This window comes from Delphinus delphis, chromosome 11 (assembly GCF_949987515.2).
Source record: "Delphinus delphis chromosome 11, mDelDel1.2, whole genome shotgun sequence".
NCBI lineage: Eukaryota > Metazoa > Chordata > Mammalia > Artiodactyla > Delphinidae > Delphinus > Delphinus delphis.
Window position 1 is genome coordinate 38,421,450 of NC_082693.1, and position 8,390 is coordinate 38,429,839.

The 8,390-nt window shown below is 36.0% G+C and overlaps 1 non-coding gene across 1 annotated transcript; it reads right to left on the reverse strand.

Annotated features, from left to right (window-relative positions):
• Positions 1 to 2,038: 2,038 nt before the first annotated feature.
• Positions 2,039 to 2,167, reverse strand: LOC132434639 (small nucleolar RNA SNORA18). The gene has a single exon (XR_009521358.1). It is a non-coding gene; the product is annotated as a small nucleolar RNA SNORA18 (small nucleolar RNA).
• Positions 2,168 to 8,390: the final 6,223 nt, after the last annotated feature.

Consider the following 8,390-nt stretch of genomic DNA (forward strand, 5'->3'; position numbering starts at 1 on the left):
ACAAGAACTTCCAGGGAAACCCCGAAAAGAAGAGCAATGAGGAGGGGCCAGTCTTACTAGACATTTAAAGTACTATAAAGCCTTCATAATTTAAATGGTGTAGAGTTGGTACATGAATAGGCAGACACTAGTGGAACATAACATAAAGTCAATCCAATACATGAAGAAATTTATTAATGATAAGGACGTTTCAAAATAATGAAAAAATGGACTCAAATAAATGCTGTTGAGACAACTAGGCATCATTCGGAAAAAGATAAACTTGTATCTATAGCTTATACTGCACACCAAGATAAACTCCAAATGGATCAGTTAATTAAACATAACAAAAATGGAAACCATACAAGTTATAGAAAAAAACATGCGTGGATTTCTGTATAGTATTCCCATGGGGGTGGTGGGGAAAGCATTTGCATGATTCAAAATATAGAATCAATAAAAGACTGATAAATTCTATTACATACAAGTTTTTTAAATTACATGGCCCAAATACTGTAAGACCAAAGACAAAGAATTCACTGGACAAAATATTAACAACTCTATCACAGGAAAAAGTTAATCTCCCGAATATATAAAGATCTTCTAGAAATAAAAAGACGTAAGCCCAGTAGAAAAATGAGCACAAGACATGGACAGATAGTTTAAAAAGATTCACGCAAGTGGCCCTTTTATAGTGAAGCACACTCAACTCACTCAAGAAAGAAAAGCAAATTACATTACACTGAGATAGAACTTCTTGCTGTGTTGGCAAAAATCCAGTAGTCTGAGAGAACAATTTGTTGCCAAAGCTCTAGAGAAAGAGATATTGATATGTTACTGGTGGAAGTGTAGAATGATACAGCCCTTAAGGAGGGGAATTTTGTATTTTTTGAATTAATTTTTTATTGGAGTATAGTTGAGTTACAATGTTGTGTTAGTTTCTGCTGTATAGCAAAGTGAATCAGTTCTACATATACATATGTCCACTCTTTTTTTGTTCAAATTCTTTTCCATATAGGTCATTACAGAGTATTGAGTAGAGTTCCCTGTACTATACAGTAGGTCCTTATTAGTTACCTATTTTATAGGGAATTTTGTATTATCTAGCAAAATTACACATAGATGCATTCACCCTTTAACCCAGCAATCACATTTTCTAGAAATCTATACTCAAAGTACACTGCACAAACTTGAAATAATATGTGCACAAGGTTAGTCATTGTGGCATTTTTTTTAACATCTTTATTGGAGTATAATTGCTTCACAATGGTGCGTCAGCTTCCGCTCTACAACAAAGTGAATCAGTTATACGTATATATATATGTCCCCATATCTCTTCCCTCTTGCGTCTCCCTCCCTCCCACCCTCCCTATCCCACCCCTCTAGGTAGTCACAAAGCACCCAGCTGATCTCCCTGTGCTATGCAGCTGCTTCCCACTAGCTATCTATTTTACGTTTGGTAGTGTATATATGTACATGCCCCTCTCTCACGTTGTCCCAGCTTACCCTTCCCCCTCCCCGTATCCTCAAGTCCATTCTCTAGTAGGTCTGTGTCTTTATTCCCGTCTTACCTCTGGGTTCTTCATGACCTTTTTTTTTTCTTAGATTCCATATATATGTGTTAGCATACGGTATTTGTTTTTCTCTTTCTGACTTACTTCACTCTGTATGACAGACCCTAGGTCCATCCACCTCACTACAAATAACTCAATAAGATAAAATAGCCCTTTCAAAAAGAAGTTGTCATGTGAGTCAGCCCACAATTCTTTTAGTTGGGCTTCTTTGATCTCCAGTGGAATATGGACACACTTCAAAATTCCCCACCTGTAATCTTTGGGATCCAATTCCCTCAAGCAATTTACTTTAGGACCATGTTTAGGGTCAGGAGATGGGTCTGCCTGGTTCTGAATTTGACACCCTCTAAAAATGTATTAGGTTCAAATCATATTCACTCCTAAGCCATCAAACCCTAGAACAGTACATAGAGATCATTGGGATATGCCAATACCGAAGATAAAAAAAAGTTTGACTGTTAGGTTTTTCATAGTTTACTTGGCAGCTCTGTCTTGTAGTTCGTCCCCACTGATCTAACAGGTAGTTCTATGAGTAAAGGACACCACAGTTACTCTGTGAGGCGTTTCCAATGATGTAGGTTTACAGAAGAAGCCTCATTGGGATAGACCTCAACTAAAGACCATTTTAAACAAACAGAAGATGAAATGTTAAAGGAAGTTCCTCAGGCAGAAAAAAATAGCATGAAAAATTTGGACCAACACAAAGGAATAGAGAGTGCAAAAAATGATAAATACTTGGTAAAATATTTTAAAATATTTTTCTCAAATTTTATCTCTTAAAAAATAAATAATTAAAGTAAAAATAATTAAACTGCATTTGGGATTTTAGCTTATGTAGAAGTAATATGTGTGACAACAAAACCACAAAGAACATAAGGGAGGAAATGAAAGTATGTCTTTGTAAGTTTCTTGCAGTGTGACAAGATAATGGTGTACATTGTAAACTCGAACTGCACTGTCCAATACAGTAGCTGCTCACCATATGTGGCTATTAAAATTTAAATTAGAAAAAAATTAAAAACTCAGTTCCTTAGTCATACTAGCTATACTTCAAGTCTTAAATAGTCATATGTGGCTAGTGGTTACCATACTGGACAATGCAGACACAGAACTCCATCTTCACAGAAAATTCTGTTGGAAAGAACGGCTCTAAAGCAATAAAAACAAAACAAAACAAAGAGAAAAGAGGAGGAAGAACTAAAATGCCAAAAGCCAAGGTAAAAAAAATCATTTTAAAATTCACTTAGTCTAAACAATGGAATGGAAATAAGAAAAAAGAAACAAAGAACAGATGAGACATATAGAAACAAAACAGCAAGATGATAGATGGAAATCCAATCTTATTAATAATTATAATAAGTATAAATGACATCCCAATTAAAGGGTAAAGATGGTCAGGTTAGATAAAAAGTAAGACTCAAGTACATTCTATCTATAGAAAACCTACTTGAAATGTAAAGTCACAGATATGACAAAAGAAAAAAATAGAAAATATGTACCATGCAAACACTTAAAAAAGCTGAAATGGGGCTTCCCTGGTGGCGCAGTGGTTGAGAGTCCGCCTGCCGATGCAGGGGACACGGGTTCGAGCCCTGGTCCGGGAAGATCCCACATGCCGCGGAGCGGCTGGGCCCGTGAACCATGGCCGCTGAGCCTGCGCATCCGGAGCCTGCGATCCACAACGGGAGAGGCCACAGCAGTGAGAGGCCCGCGTACCGCAAAAAAAAAAAAAAAGAAAAAGAAAGCTGGTGTAGCTATATTAACATCAGTCAAAATTGACTTTAAGGCAAAAAGCATTATTAGAGAACAAAAACACTGCCCAATGAAAACCGTTCAATTCACCAGGAAAATATGACAATTCAAAAATTTAAATTATACTTACAACATAGCACTAGAATATATAAAGCAAAAATTATCAGAACTACAAAAAATTTACCAGAAGAATAAATTAATAAACATAGTGGAAGATTATAAAAACCTCTTCTTAGTAATATGTATAGAAAAAAATCACTTAGGATATAAAAAATTTTAATGAACAATTTATAAATTTGTTTTAAATTTTGTACTAATGGATGTCTCTAAACCTTGCATCCAACAAACCCAAAACACATATTCTTCCATGATGCATATACATAACAATTGCAAACAACTTGTCTATTTGAAAAATTTCAACAAATTTCCAAAGGTTGATATTGAACAGGAAGGGTTCTTCAACTACAATGGATTTAAGTTTTAATAACCAAAAGATAATTAGAAAACTCCCACGTTTGGAAAATAAGAAATATTAGTTTATTCAATGAATATTTAATGCATGCATACTATAAGCCAGGCACAGTCTAGACACTTGGGATTACTATATCAGAGAGAAATTTATAATTAAAAGTCTGACTATACCAAATGTTGGAGAGAATGTGGAGTCATGAGAACTTTTACTCTGCTGGTGGAGTGTAACTCATTACAAAACCACTTTTGAAAATAATTTGATACTTTCTAATAGAGCTGAAGCTCATACCTTATGATTCAGCAAGTCCACCTGTATGTATAAACTTTAGAAAAACTCGTTATGTGCACCATAAGATATGTACTAGAACATTAGTAACAATAGTAATATCCTAAAATTTTAAACAACTGAAATGTCCATCAACAGTAGAATACAGCAGTAGAATACAGATAAATACATTGCAGTATATTCATGCAATGGAATACAGTAGAAAAATAAATATAAACAATGCACAGGTATCCCCAAAACACTGATGACTTTTACAAATATAATGTGAAAAAGAAGCAAGACACAAAATGATAAATTGTATGGTTTCATTCATATAAAGTTCAAATGAATGAATTCATTGTGATTCTATCCATATAATGTTCAAAAACAGGCAAAATCACACTACATTTTTAGCACTGTATAAATATGTGATAAACTATAAAGAAAAGCAACACAATTATCACGGCAATCAAGGCCGTGGTTACCCACAGGAGGGAGGGAGTTTTGACTTCAGCATAGCAGTGAGGGACATTGGGGAGGGGAGGAAAGATGATTGCAGTTCTCTGTTTCTTGACCTCGGTAGAGTGATTATTCATTAAATTGTACATGTATGTTATTTATTTTTATATATTTGTCCTATATTTCACAGTTAATGAAGGTCCAAGAAAAGGAAAGAGAAAGAGGGCAGACAGCAGAAGCAAGAAGAACTACAATCCTGCAGCCTGTGGAACCACATTAACAGAAAGATAGACAAGATGAAAAGGCAGAGGGCTATGTACCAGATGAAGGAACAAGATAAAAACCCAGAAAAAAACCTAAATGAAGTGGAGATAGGCAATCTTCCAGAAAAAGAATTCAGAATAATGATAGTGAAGATGATCCAGGACCTCGGAAAAAGAATGGAGGCAAAGATCAAGAAGATGCAAGAAATGTCTAACAAAGAACTAGAAGAATTAAAGAACAAACAAAGAGAGATGAACAATACAATAACTGAAATGAAAACTACACAAGAAGGAATCAATAGCAGAATAACTGAGGCAGAAGAAAGGATAAGTGACCTGGAAGACAGGATGGTGGAATTCACTGCTGCAGAACAGGATAAAGAAAAAAGAATGAAAAGAAATGAAGACAGCCTAAGACACCTCTGGGACAACATTAAATGCAACAACATTCGCATTACAGGGGTCCCAGAGGGAGAAGAGAGAGAGAAAGGACCAGAGAAAATATTTTAAGAGATTATAGTTGAAAACTTCCCTAACATGGGAAAGGAAATAACCACCCAACTCCAGGAAGCACAGCAAGTCCCACAGGGGATAAACCCAAGGAGAAACACGCCGAGACACATAGTAATCAAATTGGCAAAAATTAAAGACAAAGAAAAATTATTGAAAGCACCAAGGGAAAAACGACAAATAACATACAAGGGAACTCCCATAAGGTTAACAGCTGAGTTCTCAGCAGAAACTCTACAAGCCAGAAGGCAGTGGCATGATATACTTACAGCGATGAAAGGGAAGAACCTACAACGACGATTACTCTACCTGGCAAGGATCTCATTCAGATTAGATGGAGAAATCAGGAGCTTTACAGACAAGCAAAAGCTAAGAGAATTCAGCACCAACAAACCAGCTCTACAACAAATGCTAAAGGAAATTCTCTAAGTGGGAAACACAAGAGAAGAAAAGGACCTACAAAAACAAACCCAAAACAACTAAGAAAATGGTCATAGGAACATACATATCTATAATTACCTTAAATGTGAATGGATTAACTGCTCCAACCAAAAGACACAGGCTTGCTGAATGGATACAAAAACAAGACCCATATATATGCTGTCTACAGGAGACCCACTGCAGACCTAGGGACACACACAGACTGAAAGAGAGGGGATGGAAAAAGATATTCCATGCAAATGGAAATCAAAAGAAAGCTGGAGTAGCAATACTCATAACAGATAAAGTAGACTTTAAAATAAAGAATGTTACAAGAGACAAGGAAGGACACTACATACTGATCAAGGGATCAATCTAAGAAGAAGGTATAACAATTATAAATATATATGCACCCAACATAGGAACACCTCAATACATAAGGCAACTGCTAACAGCTATAAAAGAGGAAATCGACAGTAACACAATAATAGTGGGGGACTTAAACAACTCACTTACACCAATGGACAGATCATCCAAAATGAAAATAAATAAGGAAACAGAAGCTTTAAAAGACACAATAGACCAGATAGATTTAATTGATATTTATAGGACATTCCATCCAAAAACAGTAGATTACACTTTCTTCTCAAGTGCACATGGAACATCCTCCAGGATAGATCACATCTTGGGTAACAAATCAAGCCTCAGTAAATTTAAGAAAACTGAAATCATATCAAGCATCTTTTCTGACCACAACACTATGAGATTAGAAATGAATTACAGGGAAAAAAATGTAAAAAACAAACACACGGAGGCTAAACAATACGTTACTAAATAACCAAGACATCACTGAAGAAATCAAAGAGGAAATTAAAAAATACCTAGAGACAAATGACAATGAAAACACGATGATCCAAAACCTATGGGATACAGCAAAAGCAGTTCTAAGAGGGAGGTTTATAGCTATAGAAGCCTACCTCAAGAAACAAGAAAAATCTCAAATAAACAATCTAACCTTACACCTAAAGGAACTAGAGAAAGAAGAACAAACAAAACCCAAAGTTAGCAGAAGGAAAGAAATCATAAAGATCAGAGCAGAAAGAAATGAAACAGAAACAAAGAAAACATAGCAAAGATCCATAAAACCAAAAACTGGTTCTTTGAGAAGATAAACAAAATTGATAAACCATTAGCCAGACTCATCAAGAAAAAGAGGGAGAGGACTCAAATCAATAAAATTAGAAATGAAAAAGGAGAAGTTGCAACAGACACCACAGAAATACAAAGCATCCTAAGAGACTACTACAAGCAACTCTATGCCAATAAAATGGACAACCTGGAAGAAATGGAAAAATTTTTAGAAAGGTATAACCTTCCAAGACTGAACCAGGAAGAAATAGAAAATATGAACAGACCAATCACAAGTAATAAAATTGGAACTGTGATTAAAAATCTTCCAACAAAAAAAAGTCCAGGACCAGGGCTTCCCTGGTGGCGCAGTGGTTGAGAATCTGCCTGCCAATGCAGGGGACACAGGTTAGAGCCCTGGTCTGGGAGGATCCCACATGCCGCAGAGCAACTAGGCCCATGAGCCACAACTACTGAGCCTGCGTGTCTGGAGCCTGTGCTCCACAACAAGAGAGGCCACGATAGTGAGAGGCCTGTGCACTGCGATGAAGAGTGGCACCCGCTTGCCACAACTAGAGAAAGCCCTCGCACAGAAATGAAGACGCAACACAGCAAAAATAAATTAATTAATTAATAAACTCCTACCCCCAACATCAAAAAAAAAAAAAAGTCCAGGACCAGATGGCTTCACAGGTGAATTCTATCAAACATTTAGAGAAGAGCTAACACCCATTCTTCTCAAACTCTTCCAAAATGTTGCAGAGGAAGGAACACTCCCAAACTCATTCTATAAGGCCACCATCACCCTGATACCAAAACCAGACAAAGATACTACAAAAAAAGAAAATTACAGACCAATATCACTGATGAATATAGACACAAAAATCCTCAACAAAATACTAGCAAACAGAATCCAGCAACACATTGAAAGGATTACACACCATAATCAAGTGGGATTTATCCCAGCGATGCAAGGATTCTTCAATATATGCAAATCAATGAATGTGATATACCATATTAAGAAATTGAAGAATAAAAACCATATGATCATCTCAATAGATGCAGAAAAAGCTTTTGACGAAATTCAATACCCATTTATGATAAAAACTCTCCAGAAAGTGGGCACAGAGGGAACTTACCTCAACATAATAGAGGCCATATATGACAAACCCACAGCAAACATCATTCTCAATGGTGAAAAACTGAAAGAATTTCCTCTAAGATCAGGAACAAGACAAGGAAGTCCACACTCACCACTATTATTCAATATAGTTTTGGAAGTCCTAGCCACGGCAATCAGAGAAGAAAAAGGAATACAAATTGGAAAAGAAGAAGTAAAACTGTCACTCTTGGCAGATGACATGATACTATACATAGAGAATCCTAAAGATGCCACCAGAAAACTTCTAGAGCTAATCAATGAATTTGGTAAAGTTGCAGGATACAGAATTAATGCACAGAAATCTCTTGCATTCCTATACACTAATGATGAAAAATGTTAAAGAGAAATTATGGAAACACTCCCATTTACCAGTGCAACAAAAAGAATAAAATACCTAGGAATAAACC